We start from the raw sequence: 23438 nt of genomic DNA, 5'->3' as shown, positions 1-23438 counted from the left end.
AAAAAATTAAATACTCTGTCTAGTTAACTAAACCTTACACCATTATAAAAAAAAAAAAACTTTAAAAAATAAACCACAATTATCATAGTATTTATATCTCATCTACTTCAAGTTGCTCCTTGGTTCAGGTAATGAAGACAATGCTAAGGCAGTATAAGTGAGCTGATGACTGTGGGCATGTGATAGACTGAAGCATGGCACCTTTCCAAGCATTCAATATCTATTAATGAAAACATACAACAATTACAAATATATATTACCAAACTGAAAAAAATTAAATAATCTGTTAACTAAACCTTACACCATTATTAAAAAAACTTTAAAAAGTAAAACATAATTATCATAATACTTATACCTCATCTACTTCAAGTTACTGCTTGGTTCAGATAATGAAGACAATGTTAAGGCAGTATGATAAGTGAGCTGATCACTGTGGGCATGTGATGGACTGAAGGATGGCACCTTTCCAACCATTCCATATCTATACATGAAAACATACAATTACAAAAAAAATATTACCAAACTCAAAATTAAAAAAAAAAAATTAGTTAAGTAAACCTTACACCATTATTTAAAAAACTTTAAAAAGTAAACCATAATTATCATAGTATTTATACCTCATCTACTTCAAGTTACTGCTTGGTTCAGATAATGAAGACAATGTTAAGGCAGTATGATAAGTGAGCTGTGACTGTGGGCATGTGATGGACTGAAGGATGGCACCTTTCCAACCATTCACTATCTATACATAAAAACAGACAATTACAAAAAAATATTACCAAACTCAAAATTAAAAAAAAAATTAGTTAACTAAACCTTACACCATTATTAAAAAAACTTTAAAAAGTAAACCATAATTATCATAGTATTTATACCTCACCTATTTCAAGTTACTGCTTGGTTCAGGTAATGAAGACAATGGTAAGGCAGTATGATAAGTGAGCTGATAACTGTGATAGACTGAAGGATGGCACCTTTCCAACCATTCAATATCTATACATGAAAAGATACAACAATTACCAAAAAATATGACCAAACTCAAAATAAATTTAAAAAATCATAAGGAAATAATCTGTTTAGTTAACCAAACCATACACTATTATTTAAAAACTTTAAAAAAATCCATAATTATCATAGTATTTATACCTCATCTACTTCAAGTTACTGCTTGGTTCAGATAATGAAGAAAATGTTAAGGCAGTATAAGTGAGCTGATAACTGTGGGCATGTGATGGACTGAAGAATGGCAGCTTTCCAACCATTCCCTATCTATAAATAAAAACATACAATTACAAAAAAATATGACCAAACTCAAAATTTAAAAAAAAATCATAATTAAATAATTTGTTTAGTTAACCAAACCATACACTATTATTTAAAAACTTTAAAAAAGAAACAATGATTATAATAATACTTATACCTCATCTACTTCAATTACTGCTTGGTTCAGGTAATGAAGACAATGCTAAGGCAGTATGATAAGTGAGCTGTGTGTGACTGAAGGATGGCGCTGAGATAACCTCTTGTGAGTGATTTGCTCATCAAAGGCCGTAATTGTGTTTAGAAACGGAGAGCCAGCAGGTTGGGCTGGTTGTGCGCAGTGCTTACAGCACTGAGTGCATTGTGTGTGTTATCTAGCTCGATGTGCTTTTCCCCAGCCCTATCTCTGTGCTCTCGCTGCCTTTTGTTTCAGCCTTTGCTGTGTGACTCATCTTCATAAGACGCATTTGCTACAATTATCTGCTGGGTTTCGTAATGAGTCCCACTCCTTCCTTTTGCCTCTCTTCTTTTCAGGCTTGCTTTCAGAATTCATGCTTATAAATTCACGAGGTTTTTTGGGTTTTTTTTCACAGGAGGTACCAGTTACCAGCGTTAAAGAACCACGCCTAAACTATGTGCTAAATCATGACATATCTTTTATTTTCAGACCAAATTCAAGTCTGTAAGGAAAAGCACTGCTGTATGCACCAGAAAAGAGAGAACACTGTGAGGAATGTTAATACCAAGCAATAATGAGGAAAAATGCCACTGTTTAAAATACAGTGGTAAATGACCCTTACAACTATGATAAATTTCAAACCCATATCTGCTCACATTTTCAAAGGCTTCAGAAGAATACTGTGGATTAAAAAACTGTTAATGATTGCTTTATCCCTCTCTTTTGTACTTAAAAGAGGAGCAGCTGTTACCAGCACTCACACAGAACCACTGCTATCTGAAAGAATTAACTGCTTACATTAAATACATTTAAAGTGTCTCTACAGCTTTTTAAAATGCCTATGTCTATGTGCATATATTAAATTGAGTAAACAGTTTCTCTTTCCCAGCTGAATTTAATTTGTTCTGAGTTTTGCCTTTAACTCTTCTTGAAAAGGAGGATACCCAGCACAAGATGGTAACAGCATAGACAAAGGTATATAAAGGTTTATAAATAAAGGCATAAAAAGGTTTATAAATAAACCCCAGACATAAGGTGTCTGCGTTGAAAGGCAATTTCAGTCCTGCATCTGGAAGTTCTGATTTTTTTTCTAAATCAATTTAAAATATTTCATATTATTCAAATACATCTTAGCTAAGAATGGCCTTAGGAGCTATTTTTTTTGGTGCTCTTGCATTGTATACTCAGGGTATTGCTTATACATTTTTCTCATCTCTTGTGTGCTTGACATAGGGTTCTAGAACATGAACTGGATTGTTACCAAATGTAGGCCAAAACCTACATTTAGGGTGATAGAGTGGGTTGTCTGACAGCCATCTGACAGAGCTTTCTGGTGGCATTGCCATCTATTTCAGTAAAACATCCCAGTGACACAGAACAACAAATGACTGAGAAATTCCAGCAATGTAAGAAAGAGGAATGAAAAACAAGCGACTATCTTGAGAGGAGCTAATTTATCTTGTATTTTTGTGAATTCAGAAAAAATATTATTCCTAATGATTATCTTAATATATTAAGATTCAATTCAATTAATTTGTTTTGTATTTTAGAAATATTTTTAATAAATACAGTTTCCCATTGTAAACTGAGAATAAAAGGGTAAGTGAATACTTTAGGCGCTTGTAAAATGACAAAATTCAGAGAAACATTTGTGTTACTATTTTGTGGTCAGGTTTGAAACAATATTTAGAATGCAGTATCAAAATGTGTAAGAATTAAACCTGCCATAGACTAAAACAGATACCCAGAACTTGAATGGGACAGAGTAAGAGAAGTGTAGTAGCCCTTGGCTTTCTCTTCAGCTAATTCTGTAAATAAAAAGTTGTAAGATACAGAGCTAAAATCTTCAAATCCTAGGCACCCTTGAATCAGCACTGAAATTTACTGTCAAGTTCATCTCCAAGGAGTAATGAATGCTTAATATTGGAGTGCATTTTGAAAGATACTATAAAAATAAAGAAAAAACAGACCTGGCTTCACTATTACTAAAGGAAGACCAAGTCCAAACATGCCATCTGGAGAGTTTTGTACTTCCCACCTGGCTATCATGGAACTTCATTTCTTCTCTTTAGATTGTTCTTGTCTTTGGATTAAATTCTGATCCTAGAGAAGGTAGTTGTAAAGCTCACAAAGACCTTATTATCTTCCTCTAAAGAATCATCACTTGCTGGAATTTGCAAAGGTTCAGCTCAAAATGGGGTTACAGCTCAAAATGTGGTACATATTTGAGGTGGCCATCTCGTTTCCAAGTACAATGCTGTTTTCTGCACATCAGCTGTGTCAGATCCTGTAGGCTGTTGCATTTGTCCCCTAATTGCAAGAATAATGTCTTGTCCCTAGCAATTACTATAAAAATGTGAAGAGGTGCTGTAGTTCCTGAGCAAATAGTTTCCTTGACACCTATTGACCCTTCAAATCCTTTTAGGAACTGGCTATCTTTGGGAAAAAAAATCACAAAATCCTTATTGAATTTGCTCTTTAGCCTCTATCTTTTCTCTCTGCTTGTTTCCTGGCCAGAAAAGCAAAAAGGCATTAAAAAGAGGAGAGCTCAGTCCAGACTAGTCTGGCAACTCTAGGCTGTTTGAGTAGGGGAAAAATAAACAGCCTTTATAAGAAAGATTACAATTGAAAAGAGTAAAAAGGTAAACCCAGAAGAAAACATATTAGCTTGTTTATTTGCTCACCACTTAAACTTTCCCTACCAGCTTTTGAGAACCCTGTCACATCCAGCTCTGCTATTCAGAAAGCATCTGTCCTGCTTTTTTCATTGCTGTTTCTGCTACCAATGGTGTGCTTGGAGCTCATCAGCTCTCCTTTGTAGGAGGACACAGTATGGGTAATGTAGAATGTAATCTTATCCCCCAACGAGTTGCAGCTGGACCCTATTACTAAAGATTAGGAGCAGGCTGGATGATAACAGGCAACACCTGTAGCCAATAAGAACTAATGGCATAAAAGAGTGGATTGGTGGGAAGAGGAGTCAGATAGCTGCTGCAAGGACCAAGAACAGTTAGTGCTTAGAGGAGCTGCCTGTGAGAAACTTCAAGGAGGTATGAAACTCTGAGGCTATGAAATCCTTGCACCATAATGATAATAGGACTGTTGTAATATATAAGACAAGACTCCTTTACTCTAGGCTAGCTCTCCTCCAAAGGCAGCATGTGAAATCCTGAACAGGGATTGGGTACTGTAAAGCATCTCTAATCTAGTGGGTGCTGAGCTGGGATGTTTTCCTTACAGGGTCCAGGATCTTCCCTGTTCCATCTCTAGGCTAACACTTTTTTTTTTATTTGTTTGTTTTTTTCCCTTTTGTTTAATTTTTTTGTTTCTCTATTCTTACAGAATATTTGGTTAAATAAATTGCATTCAGACAGGGTTAAAAAAAAGGTAGAATGCTTTTAAGAAAGGACTGCAAACCCAGTATTTTGGTCATTTGTCTGGGATAACTTGTGCCAGTAACTGTGTCACATCCCTCTGCACAGCCCTGGGATTTGTACATGTGTCATGGGTGACACAGTCTGCTTCATATTCTCTTGGAAAATCTGTCCTGCTTTTTTCATTGCTGTTCCTGCTATCAATGGTGTGCTTGCAACTTATCAGCTCTCCTTTACTCTAGGCTAGCTCCCCTCCAAAGGCAGCATGTGAAATCCAGAACAGGGTTTGGATACTGTAAAACACCTCTAATCTAGTGGGTGCTGAGCTGGGATATTTTCCTTACAGGGTCTAGGGTCTTCCCTATTCCATCTCAAGGCTAACACTTTTTTTTTTACCTTTCATTTAATTTTTTTATTTCTCCATTCTTACCGAATACTTGATTTAATAAATTGCATTCAGACAGGGTAAAAAAAAAGTAGAAAACATTTAAGAAAGTACTGCAACCCCAGTATTTTGGTCATTTTTGTGGACTAGTTTGTGCCAGTAACTGTGTCACATCCCCCTGCACAGCCCTGGGATTTGTACATGTGTCACGGGTGACACAGTCTGCTTCATATTCTCTTGGAAAATGGGAAGTTGAGGAGCCAGGAGTAACCTGGCTTGTCCCAGGCACTGCTGGAGTAGCTTTAGGACTGCAGAGTACGTGCCATGGTACTCATTAAGTTGTGCCCTGGTTTCCTCAAATGTCCCAGTGTAGGAGTTGTTACTGAGGCAACACAGGGACTGCTGTGCAACTCCTGTGAAAACAAGTCACTGGGGCGTGTCAGGAGTCTACATGTACATACACAGGGCTCTGCATTAACATTTGCCTCCTTTGTTTATCCAAGTTAAGCAACTAAGAAAAGCAAATGGAGATGGAAATTGTAATTTAAACAGAATACTTGAAGGATTTTTCAATATCTTGATTTTATGTTACTTTTCTGTGTTCAGCTTTGGGTAGGAGAGAACAGAAGTGCTGTTTGTTGGCTGACCTCAATCTTCTTGAGACAGATGGGTGGGTGGCTTTACCAAATGGCAGTTGTCTTCTCTGTCAAGTCTGACCCTGAAGGTTGAACAGAATCACTCCAGGTTGGACTGGGAAGGGTATTTTCTCCATTTGATATGGAGAGCTTTCTCCATGGGGTGTTTTGTCCATCGTGGCCACACCAAGGATGTGACTGTGTTGTTCTAAACAAGCGTGGCTGTGGTTGTTGGAGTGCTGTGCTGGAGCTGCATCTTTTCCATTTGGCTGGAAATAGAAGGGGAGCAGGAACCTGTCCACTTAGCCCCAAAAGGGAGAACAGACCCTAGAGCCAGGCAGCAGACACAGTTCTCTCTCATTAAGTCACCAGTTGCATATAGTAATTTGCCTGACCTTTTTGGCCTTTTGTGTCTGTATAGCAGATGCTAATGCACCTGAAAATAGCAAGTCTGAAAGTTATTTATTCACCCTTGTTTCGTATTTTAAAGCTTGTGTGTATATTTATATAGGTATGCATAAAAATATGTGTACAAATATGTCTGATAGGAGCCTTTCATGGTGATCCCTGACCTGCTCGTTTGCATCATGCATAGCTGACCCCAGGGATCTCCAGAGCCCATCCAGCACAAGAACATCCATGCTGCTTTTGCTGCTAGGCTGAGCACAGACTGTTTCTGCAATTACAAGGCACTGGCAGGCTTCCTGCACGTGCCACCCCTTGAAATAAAACTCCTGTTTATTCCCATCCTCCTCCAAAAGCAGAATATGTGTACATACTGCTCTGTGGTGGCCCTTTGAAAGTCCTCCTGAAAATCTTTGTCAAAATATAAAAGGCAGGCAAGCCTTGCAAGTAGTTGCCTAATACAGGTGTACTTCCAGATGGGTTTTCTTCTCAAATCCGGCATTCTAGGGCATCTTTTTTTGTAATAGCTAAATGTCCTGATAAGGGGAATCTCAGGTGGTGTGAGATCTTCATGTGGTGATGCTTGTTGGGTTAGCTGATTTCAAAATTGCTTGTTTTGGCAAGCTGCTCCATGTTGCCTAACTCCTGTTCCACATGTGCCACAAGCAGATCCCAGAAATGAAAGATTCCTTTGAAATCCACCCAGGGTTTTGTTAGGAGGATTTAGAGGAGTTTGGGAGTAGCTCAGTGTGTGGTGATGAAGTATAAGGGCATCTCTGAATTTAAGACTGGCTTGACAGACCTGGGAGGAAGCATGTTTTAGTGAGTGCTTTGACTGGTATAAATACCTGGTGGGAAAGGCCCATCCCAGGCTACTTTTCCACCTGCTGCTGGGTTTCCTTACCAGTTTAGTCAGGCAATTCACTTCAGACTGTAGCCAGATAATAAGATGGCATGTAAGCACTGTGATTGCAAAATCATGATTAACTTTTTTTTTGTTAAAGGGTGTGAAGTGCTAGAAAGTGGAGAAATCACTCTAAAGACTGAACTACTGATAGTCTTAAGACTAATTAGGCTGAAAATTACTTTCATGATCCTAAATGTATACTTAAGATACTGAGACCAGAAGAGTGTCAGGATACTGACACGTGTTGGCAGCATCCATGTCTTTGGAAAGGTTATGCAGAAACAAAATGTACTCTATTCAGGGGAAAAAGAGCACAAATTAGGGTATTATCTTAGTGGGGTGTCCAAGACAAGTCTGTGCATCTCTTGAATTTTTCTGCATGGGTTTCCACATCCATTGATCTCTATGCACAGGTTTTATTGTACCAGCATGGAGGTACTGGGGAAAGATTAGCTCTGAAAAGCAAGTTTTAAAATAATTGCTTTAGAGCAATTTTGAAAGATGTTTTTTCTTTTATTCAACCATGAAATGGAAGTGTCCTGCTGATGGCTCCAGCATATTTTTAATTGAATAATTAGCATGGATAATAGGCATTCAACAGCGTTTTTGTTGATAATCACTGGATTTACTAATCTCCCAGAAGGTGGGATGATTCAGAATCTTTTAATGCCCCAAAATAGAAGATAATTAAAACCCTACACACACAACTTGAAATAGAAATGAGTACAAATGGTGAAGAGAAATTAGAAAATGAGCTTGAGGGAAAAGGATGGTGGTGGTGGGGATAAGAGTCCTAAGTACTAAGAATAGTCAGGATAGTTATGAATTGACACATTTAGTACTTGGAGTTTTCCTTGCTGTGCCACATTTTGCTCTCACCAAGGCTGGATGCCATGGGGCTCAGTAGGGACTCAGAGGTCACACACATTCACAGGAGTGGGTGTTTGTCTTGGTTTGAAAGGGCAGGTGTCTGCTAAGGAAGGCAGGAGCCTCCCTTGAAATGGAAAATGTAAAACACCCTTCCCTCTGAATTAATATAATTTGGAAATTAAGGGGCTTTCAGGCAAAGATATGGGAGTAGGAATAACAGTTCTTTACTAGGAAAATTAAAAAGAAATACAAATGCAATAATACAAAAAGAAGCAAACCACTGCCAGAGTCAGAGCAGGCCCTGCCCCCTGTGTGTCAGGGTGGTGGCACAGTCCCATCCCATGGGGGCTCAGCCCTCCTGCAGTGCCAGCTGTGGCTCTGCTGGAGCAGGGATCCTGCACAAGGGGGGAGTTTTCCTCTGCAGCTCCAGGGCTGCTGGAGATGGGCCTGGGCTCCCTCTGGCAATGCAGGGCAGCAGAAGCTGCTCCTCTGGGAATGCACTGGGCAAAGGCTGCTGTGCTGTCCCAAACCTCAGATTGGATCCAGGTAGGAATGCTTGGCTCCTCCCCTGGGCGGAGCATCTCCTCATGGGATGATGGAATTGGCTCAGCCATGCAGGGATGCTCACTGGCCATGTTCAGAAGAGATCTGGAGAGAGGATTGGCTGTGGGAGAGATAAAGAAAAAACTGCCCCAAGAACAGCAGAGAACTGCCCCAGCTCTGACAGGTGGGAATTGAATACATACCCCCATTTCCAACCCAAGACAGTGTTGCGCCACTCAGCTGCTGAAAATTGCATTTGCAATCATCTCTGGTGAGCTGGCCATGGTGAGAGGAAGCTGCAAGGGTTTTGTGGGGAGGGTTAGCTCATCTCATCACTGATATCCTTCCCAAAGAAAGTCCAGCAAGGAAGTGCCCACCCTGGCTGGACTCCTCGTGCCTCTGTGGGTGGGGACAGGAGCTGGAGCCCCAGAGGTGCAGAGGGAACATGCAGAGTGGCAGATTTAGGTTAGGCTTTGGTGTGAACAGTTTAGGTTAAGCTTGGTGTGACACATTTTCTTGCACTAACACCACTGTGGGTGTAGCCCAGTGCTCCTGTTCTTTGGATCACTTACCACATATCACTTACAGCCACTTAACAGCAGAGGGGCTGCTGTGTGCTCTTGGAATTAATTCTCACAGGAATGAAGAATTGACACAAAGTGGACCACTTTTTCTCTCACATGTGCAAGGGGTATTGATTTAACCTTAACTTTTCCTCCTGTAGAAGAGTGGAAAAAAAAAAAACCCTGCAGTGACAATCTGCCATTTACTTGACTAGATAGAGACAGTCATGCTGAGGTGACTGGGCATGGGATGGAACCCAAATGGAATAAGGGATTACTAATCTTATTTCCATAAAACAAGGCTATTAATTAACCTGTTTAATCAGTACTGTTTTTACAGAGGCACAGTGGATACTTGAGACTTGACTATTCACTTTAAAGAACGAGTGATCAAGTTCATATTGGCACAACCTGGGCAGGGCTGGATTTCTCTCCAGTGTGCTTCTCTGCCAAATTCTGTCTATTAAAATACATGAGTGTGTGTTTGAAACATCCTTTTCCAGCTTTGGAAAAAAAGATGCCATTCAAAGGCAAAGGTTTTTTGCTAATTTGGAGGCTCCCTTTGGTTTGTGGCAAGCATCTGTCATGAAATCAGGAATCTCTAGAGGGGCCTGGCCTGCTCCATGCAAAAATTTCTGCTCCAGAAATTTTTACAGTCCAAAAGACTGACACATGGGTGGAAGAGAGAAGAGCACAGCAGTGGGCAGGGCATTCCAGTGTAACCTTAAATTGCTCTGACCCTTCCCAGGCTGTGCTGCCTTCCCAGTGAAGACTCAACACAGACAATTGCTGCTCAAGGAGCAGTGAAAACTGAAGTCTCCTCCTGCCACTAACCAGTTCCACATCAGATAAAACAATGGATTTCATGGAGTAGCCCTGATACAATGGGAGGATATTTGCATTATTGTGCAGTGTGGCAGAGCAGCCTGCATGGGAGCTGTTTTGGTGACAAACCCACATCACTGTACCAGGATCATTTGGCAGCCCCTCTGAGTCAGCAATGCTGTGCACTGGCAGAACTTGGAGGAAAAATGAGGCTGTGGCTTTGGAATCCTGCTTGCCTCTAGCAAGTAGCATTGTTTTCAGTCATGTACCAGGACTCTGCTGCAGACAGATGAACACCAAAATGAAGCCGATTTGGAGCATTGCTTTCCATGAAAGGGCAGACTCTGCCTGCATTTTGTGCATCAGGCAGTGTAAGAGCCACCAAGAGCATCGTGTACCCTTCACACAGCAAGAAAGCAAAGAAAAATGTCATTTCTCCTGCTAAGTATGTCCACCTGGGGACAAATGTTGCCAGGAAGGGAATGGCCAAGAGGACCAAGATGATTTCATTCCTCATTAAATCTCTACAAGACACAGAAAGGAGGAGCTGCAATGCCTTCTATTCAAGTGGCAGGTCTTAAGAGTCTCTCCTCATTTCAGTGTAGCTGGTTTGGTTTTGGTTTGGGTTTTTCTTTAAAATCCTGCTGGTCTTGAAAAATAAGTTCAGTTAATATAGATTTTCTTGAGCAACTGCTTTAGAGAACAAAAACAAAGTAGTGAGCTTTAAAAACACAAAGACTGGAATTTAAACGAACACAGTATTTATTTATTATTATTTTGAAGTCTTTAAGATGCCTGACTCTAGTTTATAGGTCTATATCATGCTTTCACACACATTATTGTACCGTCTCTGGGAGTGCAGGTCTTTGTAGAAGCACAACTTTTGCCCCAAAACTCCATGGGGTACTATAGCATTTTACCACAGCAAGGCCAAGGGGGCTTGGCATCTTCCTGAGTATAATATTCATTAAATACTTAAGAAAGGTTTGATACTACAAACTGGATCCCAGAAGATTATGTGGGGAATTACTAAGCAGTGATTATTCACATAACTAAAAGTTGTTCATGTAAAAACATTTTTACAGTAATAAAATCATATAGCCTAAATATTGTAAGTTATTTGACACAGAGTTCTGAATTAAAACTGGGTTTTGTTGATAGAATACAATTATAATCACTGCTGAGCCTTCCTCCAATGTCTTTTGTAAATTTCCACCCTCCTGTCTTTTCCTTCTCTCAAAAGCCAAAATCCTGGAATAGATGGTTTAGAAACTGACTTTTAAATTTCAAGCTTGTATAAACTAAGTGGTAGAGCTATTTCAGAAGCTTTGAATTCGCTTTGGGTTGTTCTGTGCTCCAAATTTTGATTCATTTGGTGCTTTGAAGTACAACTGGGATCAGAGAACACATTGTCAATGTTAATAAAATTGAGAGACCTCAACATTATCCATCCAGTTTTGAAACAGAGGAGGGATGGTGCCTGTATTACTTCACATAATCAAAAGAATAGTTGTTGATTAGTAATTAAAATTTCCATTCCATACATGCAAAACAATGGAGATTTCAAAGATTTCCAAGATGCTTTTAATATACTGAGGGGTATTGTTTGTCCATGTGCTGGTAGAAGTTTTGGGAATTCAAATCTCTGCTGGTGTACCAGAGTTCACTTTTTTTTGTAATCACAAGACATTTTTTTATGGATGACAATCTTTGCTTTTTTTTGCCTTTTTTTTTTTTTTTTTGCTAGGTATTACTGTTTTGAGCAGCTTGGGATTTAAGAAAACATTGTTTAATGTACATTGAATCTGTTCTCATTTTCAGAAGGCTGCTTGTCCCTTGTGTGGCTTATTATAGTCTTGATTGATTGAATGACATTGAATTGTCATCTGCTGTCTGAGCTGGCCTTCCTGTTCCAATGGCTCCTCACTTAAGCATCCCGAAATTTGGAGTGAAGATTGCATTAAAAGGTAATGCTGTCCTCTCATTTGCATGTGCCAAAGATGCTGCTTAATTACTTGGGAGACAAAATTCTCCATGTGCGTCCCAAGAGTGAGCGCAAGGAATGGAAAGGAAGTTGTGCCTTGGATTGTCCCATCTTCCAGCTCCCCTGGCAAAGTGAAAGAAGGAAGGTGGTGGGAATTTTCCTCTTCTCTTGTCCTGTGATTGGAGAAAAATGCAGATTAATCTTTAAATTTCCTTTAAAGGAAATTTAACCTAAAAAGGTTATTTTCCTAAATAACCTTTGGGTAGGGTACTAAGCAGCATTTCCCTGTGGTTTGTTAAGGAGTCCATGATTGGAAAGAGAAGGAAGGTGGTGGGGAACCCCCCCTGTTACCATTGCTGGGAACTTTGTAGTGATGCTGCTCATTTTTTACTCAGACATTTTTTTTCCCTGATGAATTATTGCTTTGGTCAATATGAATTATTTCATGCTATTAGCAAATGTTGGTAAAAATATTTATCGTATAAGAATGATAAATAGCTTATGCACAAGGTATCAGGTACAACTTAAATTGCCTGGATTATCCAAAGAAAAGAGTGAGTAAAAGTGGTGATATGGCATCAGAGACTTGGCTTGCTGATAACTTTAAGTATCTCCTTCCACTTTCAAATATTAAAACTCAGGCTAAGAAAACCAGTATTAAATATTTCCTTTTGTTTAGTTGCCCTGGTTCACTTTGTGGTTTTTTTGCAAGTTATATATAAAGAAAAATCTATTTTAAAAGCTTTTTGAGAAGTCTTTGTCTTCCATCTGGCATGAAGAGCATTTCTGGAGGGGAGAGGAAAGAAACAGAGAACTGTCTGAGGTAAATTTGATAGTAGAAGATGGGATAAAACAAGTGGCACTTAGACTAATTTAATTAATGCCATGGTGGATTTAAGAATATGCTGTTCTCTACAAGCATAAACATAGATCAGTAGCTGAATTAAGGAAGCAGTATTAGACTGCACCTGTTGGGTTTCAAACTGAATTCAGACCTTGTTTCAGTATTGCAGTTGGGACTGGCAGTTGCTGAAGGGATTAAATTATTTAAAGCCTTCAGCTGGCTAGTGTAGGCTAGCAGTAGCTTATAAAACACTTAATCTATTTTTTTAATCTCTTCATATGTTTGCTTTACTTAGACAGTAAAACTATACATGACACACACCTGCCACACTCTGAAGAGTCTTTGTCAGACATTTTACATTTATCAATTAGAGCAGCCTTGAAACTGTGGCCATTTGAGTTTCACTGACAATACTCTTCTTGTTAGCCTGCAATTTTCTCTGGTAAACCCAAACATGAAGTATGCAGACACAAAGTCCTTTTTCCACAATTTATTCTCAAAAAAGATGTTCCCTTCTAAAGGCAAATGCTGCTCTCCAAACAACTAATGCTTACTGTTACCTTTTGGGCTGTCATTTAAAAAAGAAACAAACAGTTTGGAGCTCTGGAACTATTTTTGCAGTGCATTAGTTAACTGCTTACATGATAGTACAGTAAAGCAGTTCAAAAATAGGTGATACTGTTTAGCTTGTTATGTGATATGTCCCTTGTTTCTAGAAAGCCAAGAGTAAGTAAGGAATAGCAACAATATGGATTGGACAGAAAAGCCATTTGGATAGCTGAGCAACACAGGATTAATTAGGCAAATCCTCTTAGGTTTGATAAGCTATTGCTTAGATCTACAGTTTATTTTGTCACTGGTTGCTCCTATTAATGTCTTCTTTCTGTCAGAGTTTATTACTCTGATTGCAGTTTTGTATCATACTTTTTTGTGTCAAAGTGAAATGCCACTTCCAACCTTGTAAGTGCAAATTACAACCTTCCAAATAATAAGCAGAGAAATGCCTGGAGTCAATTCAAATCAATGCTGGCATCCTCTTCAGAGTCTTAAATAATGAACTTTTTATATGGATAATTTCTGTTCAGCAACTGGTGTATGACATCTTTTAGATTTGGCCTTCTATGTTAAGTTACAGGACAAGCAGGCATATGAGCCTGTTAATGAGGATGAGCAAGTGCTAATTCATGGAGATGAGTTGGTTTCTGCAGCATGCTCTTCATAAAAAGCATATGTTTTTGATATTTCTGGGCAGCCTTTAACTTTTTTTTCTTCTTTATGACATTGCAAAATCATAATTTTATTTCTGTAAAAGAGGTTTTCCTAGTACCATCAGGACAGAATAACTTCACTGCTTGAGCTCCACTAGGTTGGGGTTGTTTTTGGTTTTTTTTTTGATAATGTGTAGAATATACTTGAAAAATATAAAGTACATACATTAAAGTCATTTTACTAATTGGTGTTCACACTCTGTCTCAACCTTTTTTTTTTTAACTGGAGAATGTGCTGTTTTTCAGAAATAAGAAAAACCAGCAATTTTACTGGAAATAAAAAGTCTTAAGCCCCTGCCTGAGAGACAGAGACTAACAAGCAGACACCTCAGGACTGCAGCAGGATGGCTCAGCCAGCTGGGTGGGGGGGAAATATGCAAAAAGGCACAGGGAGAATTGGGCATTTCAGTGGGTGGTAATCAGAGTTTCATCAGCACTGGGATTTCATTTTGTTAGACAATGCTTTGTACGTGTCAGGGCTCGTGGCTGCTGTGTGCAGGGAGCACAAAATGTGGGAGAACACTTTTCCCAGCTCTCCTTGTTAGGCAGAATTGTATTGCAAGTCTTTGTTCAGCAGTCACCTGAAAATGGTTTTTTTTCTGTAAGAGGGTATTGCATCTGAAATTCTGTTCCACCTTGAATGAACTGGGAAGCTTTTCATGTATGATTCATCTGATGTGATCTGTGAATTGGGTTAACCTCTCTCATGGTCCCAGACCAAACCAAAATAAATCTGAATTACCGTAGCAATTTAACTGTGAGAATACAATAGCCTTTAATAGAAAATCAATTGAATATCACAGCTGCTTGTAAAGGAAAAAGGACAAACCAGAACACTGGCTGGAAGAGAAAAGTGGGGAATGCACAGGACTGAGTGATAGCTTTGGGTTTTAGTCTATGAAAGATGAGAACTGGTCCAGTTTGCTCCTGTCCAACAAGCTCCCCAAGGCCATTCCAGCAGGGGATGGAATCCTGTGTGTGTGCCCTGGCACAGGTCTGGTGGCACAGGCACAAAACTCTGTCCCCAGAGCCAGCTGGAATTACAGCACAGGGGGAGAAAGGGAAGGGTCTGAGCCTCTGTGTGTGTGGGGGAGAGGGCTCTGGAAGTGGGAAAATAATCCTACAGCCCAGGAAAAGCATGCTCTTAATGCAGGATAAAAAATTACTGAATGTGGTGGAATTTAACAATGTTAAATGTATATAATTGTCAGAACCCAGGACATCCCTCTGGCTGTCCTGAGCAGCCAAGACCCCTGCCAGGGGGCTCAGAGACCCTGGCACAGAGCCCAGGATGCCCCTGTGGGTTTGATTATGACCCATGGAGCAAATTACCAACCTTAGATGAAGATCTGCAAGCCATGACAAATTAAGTAGAATGATAGTGAATTTATCACAAGGTGAAAAAGTAGATTTTGGGGTTTTTAGAATAGTGGATTCAGGGGGCAAGAGGGAGGGATCTGGGCGTGTCCAGCCTTTTTCCTTCTTCTTGGCCTCCATCTTCTCTGTGATGGTGGCACTTTTGGATTGGTTTAGAGTAGAAGCTCAGTGTCTAACACAGGTGATAGGTGTTGGGAAGTTATTGTAAACATTGTACACGTAGTTCTTAGTATAAAGACATAACCCTGCCCTGGGGCAGGCAGAGTGCCTGGAACTGTCCTGCAGGATGGACCTCGGCAGGGCAGGAGAAAATTTTTTATAGATAAGAAACAATAAACAATTTTGAGACTGAGAACTGAAGAGCTCTGACTCCTTCAAGCACTGGGCTGGGAAAAGAGACTTTCGAACTCTTCTCAGGGTCACTCTGACAAGCTAAAGATCCCAACATATAACGTTTATAACATTTAATACCATCTCATTTGAAGAAAATGAAAACCTTGCTGATATTGCAGCTGATTTTGTACTTCCTCACAGAGCACTACCATTTCCCTCAGCTGGAAAGCGAATTTCTTGGAAAGGTTTGTGATGGCAAAAAGAATAATCTGATTTTAGCACAGTTTCCCTTTGATTCTTGGGCTGGTTTTCAGTCCTGCCCCATGTTTCTGGGACCATCAGGGGCATGCGGTGACACCACGGCTGCTGTGGACACCTCCATGGGTGCTTTAGCTCTGCATCAGGGGGAGGAAATTCTGCAGGGAGTCCCAGAGCTCTCAGGAGACAAACTCATCTCAAGGGCTTTAAAAATAAGGGAGTGATGATCAGTGGAAAAGGAAACAGCTTAGCAACTTTAAAAAAAAAATTTTTTTCTGAACCAAACCACACAATTTGCAATAATTGTGTATTCCCAATGCCAGGATGGGGTTATATTGGTAAGGTTTTCTTTAAAAACAAAATATTCCGTGAGTTTCATTTGAATTAATATCTAGATTAAGTTCAGCAATTTTGCAGTGTTAACCATTCTTTTCTGGGAAATACTGATTAAACCTGGATCTCTACTAAGAAAGACTGATTTGACTCAATTGGAAGAATTCATGGAAGTGTAATGATTTTATAGATATCTGCAATAAATAATGCCAACATGTTGCAATGTAATCAAACTGTTGAATTTAAATCATGATTTTCTTGCAATGTAGTTCAGCTCAATTCCTTCTGTGGGCTGTCTTGGTGTGTCTGACGTGGAAGAACCTCTCTACATTTGTCAAGGCAAACATTTTAGAGGATGTGTTATCCCTTATTTTACATACTCATTAGCAGCAATTAAGCAAGAATAGTATACAGAGAAGGATTATGGAGAGGCAAAATTATTTTAAGGTGTCTGGGAAAAAAAACCCCATGGATTTCTCATTCTGATTTGTGGAAATGAATTATTTTTAGGCAGCATTAGTGATATTCCATGCAAAAGGTTACTTTTAATGGTGTAATATATGCTCTCTGGCTCAGACAGAATAATTTTCTGAGCTAATATTGATTTAGGATTAGAGTGAAAAATAGATCTCACTTTTTCATGTTAAACTAATTCCAAATTAAGATTTAAATTAAAAGGTTAGAAAGAGGTCTCTAAAATAAATCACTTTGGAGGCCCCACAACTCCATTATTGTTTGTCTAATAAACATCAAGCTTTAAAAATTATACTCTGAATAGAAATTAAATGAAAATTATGATTCAGAAAGGAGCTTTGCCAAAGATGTTTTAATGAGGAAGTTTGATTCCACAGTCACTTAGTGTAATAAGGTACAAAAGGCAATGAAAAGTTGTAAATAACATAAATGCAAATGCTATTAGAAATGACAGAACTGAGTCTGCTGGAGCAGGAGGCCTTTTGGAGGCTATGAGGAAAATGTGAGATACGCTCACTGAAATGAAAGGGGCAAAGGATAAATGCCCAGGTTGTTGCCATCAAGACACTCCACCAGTGATCAGAAATAAAGCCAGGAAATGCACTTTTTGCTTAGGTATAAAGCTTAACTTAAGGGACATGAGTTAACCAGCTCATTTTTAAGTAGGACTTAGTGCAAAAGCAACAGACAGTGATTAAATTAGTTTTAAGTACCTTCCACTAAGAAGTACATTGTTAAAGAACTAGATAGCTAGGCAATTTCCTATTGTGTTTTTAATTAAAGGTAATATTTTGTGCTTGGAAATGAAACACAAGGAAGTTAATTATTGAATTCAACTAGAGCTTTTCAGTATTGTCTGCTGAGTGGAATGATATTCTGCCTTAAAAGCCTCATATAAGCAGCTAAAGCAGTCTTTCACACATGTAACAGATACAACTATTTAATAAAAATGAATGAGAAGCTACTCATACCCTGCTGTGAAATAGTTATTAGTTTCTGCTAGAATACATGAATTTGCTTCTCCTGAAGAAATGCATTTAAATGGTGAAGAGCAGTTGATGTCTGATTGTTACATTTCATGTGTTAAACCAAAAATATTTATACTGCTTTTAAGTTCAGGAGTCAAATAGCTGTCATAATGCCAGGCTATAAAAAGCTGATTTCCATGTCTTTATGATGGAATGTAATGATTAGTGGAACCACACTAACAACCCAGGTTTGTTTGGGGGGTTTTTAATACTTTTCTCATTCAATTGGCATCTCCAAGGGCTCACTTTTGAGGGGGGATGAATACATGGCTCAACAGTACTTGAAGAAATTGAAAATATCTGAGTAAAATCTTGATCCCAGCCATGCTACTGATGTACTTTTTGAAGATCTCCGTGGGACTTGCATTATATTTATTGGGCTTTACACGACACACAGGTTTTTGTCTTTCAGGAGAGAAAAAGTGTTGGCAGTCCTACAATAATGAATAAAAACTGGCACTGGCAGAATTTCTTCCTTCAGGAAATAAGGACTCCTGAGGCAGGTGGGCAGCTGGTGCACTGATATGATGTTCCCTACAGTGCTGGCCAAGGTTGTCTCCTCTTTCCTTGTACACTCCTCTTTTTCTCTCTGAATCCATCTGTTATCTCTTGTCTGATACTTGGATGGCAAGCTCTGGAAGATTTCATTTGGAAGCCATCTTTATTTATTATATGTATTATATGTACTATATGTATTATATGTATTATATTAATTGTAATATAAATAATAAATATATTTATAATATAAATAAACATAAATATTTATTACATTTAAATACATTTTAAATAATAGAAATATTTATTATATTTAAATTTATTTTATATTTTTTACTCCTGACCAGAAAATTCTGGTCCATAATTGAGTCTGTTTTGTTAATACTGCTGTTTCTATATCTATTAAAATTAATACTGATATTCGGGGTATTTCCCCTAAATGTTAATTTGTAGTTTAATACAAGCATTGCGAGCTTTTGATTGATTTTGATGGAGTAGTTACAACACATGAAGCATCAGGAGATATTTCAATGAGAATGGAACTTCTGCTTTTATTCCAGTATTAATCTTACACATAAGAAAATAAATAAAATACTCAGTGTGCAAGTTTTCTTTTTGAGTATTCAGTAATTTCCTCTTCAGTTTCTCCAAGTAATGACACCACTTCCACATTCTGGGATGCTGCTTCCCAAGACCTGTGCACATTTCCTTTCCCTGTTCTGTAATCTCTGCTTAAGCAGAAGTCATAAACAAGTGAATAAAAAGAGATATAAAATTGTCTGCACGTGTGTACACAAAGCAGTGCTCAAAAACAAACAACTTAAAACACAATCAGTGTTTTAAAATGAATGATGTGGCTTTTCCTCTGCACACTGGCTGCTTGAAAAGCCCATCCCTGTTGATTCAGTAATGCTTTTTCCTGCTGTTTTTCATGCCTTAATTTTGAGGTGTTTCAATCTGTGCCCTAACACTTGCCCTTTTAGCCATTGCCTTCTGCTGCTTCTTGGTATTTTTGTGGAATATTTTTGTGAAGTATTTTTGAGTGACAGGTGCTACATTTCCTCACAGGATGCACTTTTATCACATTTTGAGGATTGTCCAGAGTAAGAACTATCAATAACAGTCTCCCACATTTATGTAATTAAATAATAAATTGATTAATAAAGCATATTTTAAATGAAAATATCTTTACTCTCAGCTTTGTATTTTTTAATTTCTAAATTATTTTATTACATGCCTATAGAAAAATAATGAAGTCTATACAGATGCATTTTGTCATTGAGGTAGAAAAAGGATAATGTAATTTGGACATATTAAATTGTTGTTGTCAGGAATAGCTGTACAAATTTCCTTTGTAAGATATGGCACAAGAGTATGAATGGAAGTATGTCAATCCCTGACACCTGTAGTATTTATGTAACATGTACCACTTCATTATCTTATTCTGAGGTATGCAGTTTGTATTTAACAAAGAAAAATAAACCTAAAAATGATCTGCAGGTTCAGTGCATGTATTAGACCTGTGGAAACTGTGCTTTTTAAGTCACAAGTATATATTGACAAAAATAACCTAGTTACAGAAGGATCTCCAGTTTTCTTGAGCGCTCTATTGAAGGAGCATCTGAGCCTGGAGCCGTGGGCCTTTCCTTGTGCCTCTGTGTCCTGATGGCAATTCATCCCTTCCTTGTGCTCCCCTCTGTGGTATTTTCTGGGGTCCCCATTGTTGGAAGGAAAGCTGAATCTGACTCCATGTTCTCAGAAGGCTAATTTATTATTTTATGATGTTATATTATATTAAAGAATGCTATACTAAAACTATACTAAAGAATAGAGAAAGGATACAGACAGACTGCTTAACAAGATCCTAATTAAAAACTCATGACCGTCTCCAGAGTCTGACCCAGCCTGACCGTGATTGGTCATTAAATTAAAACAATTCACCTGTTGGATAAACAATCTCCAAGCACATTCCAAAGCAGCAAAACACAGGAGAAGCAAATGAGATAAGAATTGTTTTCCTTTTTCTCTGAGGCTTCTCAGCTTTCCAGGAGAAGAAATCCTGGCAAAGGGATTTTTCCATAAATATGATAGTGACACCCCTCCAAGGGAAAATCCAGCAAAATCAGGGGTGCTGCTGCCAAGCTCTGAGGGTGCCATGAGAACCTTTGCATGTACATGATTTTGAGTCAAATCTCACCATGATCTCCCCAGGCTCAGTCCTCCTGGGCTATTGGCAGTGTCTTGTGCTCTGCAGTTTCTGTCCTTTCATTTTCTCACCTGTTGAATCTCATTGCTGCTCATTTGGGTGTTGAGCATGATGTGATGTTTATGACCATGTTTTTATTTATCACCATGTTTTTATTTATGACCATTTATTTTATTTTATTTTATTTTATCTTATAATATATATTTATTATATATATTTATAATAAATATTATTTATTTTATTATTTCACCCATTCTTTTCAACATCAGCCCATAAATGTGTAAGGCTGCACTCCCTGTTTCAGTAGCAGAGAGTGGTAATTATATCAAAATATGAGAAAGCCACAAAACCCCACTGATTTCATGTCTACCTTTGCACAAAATCTAATTAAAATGCCATGTGGGTACACATGATATTTTTGTGTATTTCACACCAAAACATTTTAAAATTAAATTTGTTTCATTGAGAGTGCCTGTGAGTCAGAAAACAACATGAGCTTTACATCTAACTAGCAAAGAGGTGTTTAAAAAGTAAATTAAAATATTTATAGATAGAAATTTAAATATAAAACAAATATAAATATAAAAATATATATAGGTACATAAATATATAGCATATAAAATATAACTATATAAAAATATATAAAATAGAAAATATTTTTATATTATAGAATATATTTGTATATAAATTATAAATATAATATATTTTAAATATAATAATAATAATAATAATAATAATAATAATAATAATAATAATAATAATAATAATAATAATAATAATAATAATATCAAAATTCTCATTAACTGAAAATGCTATAGGTCAGAGCACCACCACCAGCACCAAGTGCACATGCAGTTAGGTCAGAAGTGTTACCTGATCTTCCCCTGCATTGTCAGGGGAGAGATTGCTCCGAGGTGAAGGGGCTTTGTGGCCGTAGTGACAGCCTGCTGCCATTGTTCCTGCCATGTGACACTTTCTGCCGAGTGTCTCATTACCAGGAGGGGTCACCGTGTGTTTCACTGGGTCAAAACAATTCATTAAACTGCTCTCGAGCATCACCTTTTCCTTTGGAAAGGATTTGGGCTCTTACTGGTTTGGAACAGGAAAATAAAAAATAAGCACGAGTTTTGTAACTTTTGTAAGAATCCTCTCAGAACACATGAACACATTTATAGGGAAATACGTTCTTTACTAAAGAAGGAAATGTTTTTTTCTTTATAATGGTTTGATCTGTTTTCATAACTCATGTAATTAATGTGCCTTTTCTATTGTTCATTCTAGGAGGAGAGTCCTTAATGTGGTAATTTACACCTTTAGAAGATATTTTTAACTGGTTTTCCATTAAGGATGTCTCATGGGGGATGGGGAGAAATCTGCTTTTAAAAGGTAGGAAAACCCATGGAGAAGTTGCTGATGTATCAAACTGTTAAGGGAGGGTGCAGGTGGACATGGACTGGGGTAAAACTGCTTCTCAGGAGGGATTTGTGCCACAGACAGATCAGTGACAGGGCCTTACCCCAGTGCCACAAAAGGGGCTTTTTGTGCACTTCGGGTTTGTTTTTAGCTGGTGACAGCAAAGCCCTGGCTCAGTCCTCAAGTGCTTTCACAGTGAGGCTGGAGAGAGCCAGGTAAAGAGGTCATCTTCCATTTAATTCTAAAATAGGCTTGGCTGTGATTCAGTGCAGAGTTAAAGCAGGCTCCACTCCTGTGGGGCTGGCGGGGGAGGCTGACAAATCCTGCATGAGGATAAAACTTCTCTTTGCCATGGGAAAACATCAGCCAGGACCAGCAGCCAGCTAATCAGACTATTTTCTTTGGAATATGCTGTGTGAAAAATGCCAATCTCTTGTTTTTTTTTAAATTTTAAGAGTTTAATAGTAATAGAATGGTTATGAAAATAGCAATATAATTAGAGTAATAATAATTTGGACAATTTGGATTAGGACAATGTGAGACAATAAAAACAAAGGGATGCCAGGTACCTTTTACCTTTTTCTGGGTAGCACAAGCCCGAAAAAGGACACACATTAACAGAGGATTAACCCTTAAAAACAACAGCCTGTTGCATATTCATACATTTCATCCATGATGCATAAATTCCATTCAAACACAAGATTCTGTCTGGTCAGTGTCAGCTTCTTCCTCTGAATCCTGAGGCATCCTCATGCCTGAGCGAGGCAGGAAGAAGTTCATTTCTCTTGATAAGGGAACAATAAATTCATTTTCTCTGAAAGATTTAGGTGTCCTGTGGCTGCTATGTCACGGTGAGTCCTTTATTTAAAAAAAGTATCTTAGTTTTTATTTTAACACTACGTTGTAACCTAAAACTATATTTAACACACTACTTAAGAGAATTTATACAGCATCACTTTCTAACACAACACATATAATATTCATTTTAATATGGCGAAAAGCCAGTCATGAAATACACATTTTTCACATGCTGCAAAAGCACAGCCCCAGAGACCTTTAGTGCTGTCAGTATTTTCCCTGCAGTCAGTAGACATTACTGCTAATAAGCACAGACTCACTGGAGTAATGCAGGATTGTGTTTCAATTCTGTCATTCCACTGCCTGCCTGTGTTCAATGATGTTTATTTGAAGGAATGATGAATTTTGGAAAGTGAGGTCAGCTGGAAAATTTGTTGTGTTTTTCACCTTGATCTTGCAATGTATCAGTCACTGAAGATGGAAGTCATTACTCACCTGTAAAAATGAAATAATTGTAGTATTAGTGGGTGGTACCCTATGGGTATTCTTAAATGTAGAGTCCTTATTGATGCTTATTTCAAAACAACAGGAAAAAATGGCAATATTTGCTATAAAAGCTTTTTAAAATTAGCACAATATCATTGGAATTTTAAGTTTAAATATGCTTTTTATTTTAAAAGGT

The 23438-nt window shown here is 38.1% G+C and overlaps 1 long non-coding RNA gene across 1 annotated transcript; it reads left to right on the top strand.

The window, feature by feature from the left end:
- The first annotated feature begins 10969 nt into the window (after nt 1-10969).
- On the top strand, nt 10970-22015 carry LOC139604195 (uncharacterized). Its single transcript, XR_011683910.1, has 3 exons — nt 10970-11912; nt 18257-18347; nt 21827-22015. It is a non-coding gene; the product is annotated as an uncharacterized lncRNA (long non-coding RNA).
- The last annotated feature ends 1423 nt before the right edge of the window (nt 22016-23438 follow it).

The sequence above is a fragment of the Agelaius tricolor genome, unplaced genomic scaffold (genome assembly GCF_023055355.1).
Source record: "Agelaius tricolor isolate 1412-34295 unplaced genomic scaffold, bAgeTri1.0.p SCAF_46, whole genome shotgun sequence".
NCBI lineage: Eukaryota > Metazoa > Chordata > Aves > Passeriformes > Icteridae > Agelaius > Agelaius tricolor.
This window is presented reverse-complemented; position numbering and strand designations above follow the sequence as displayed.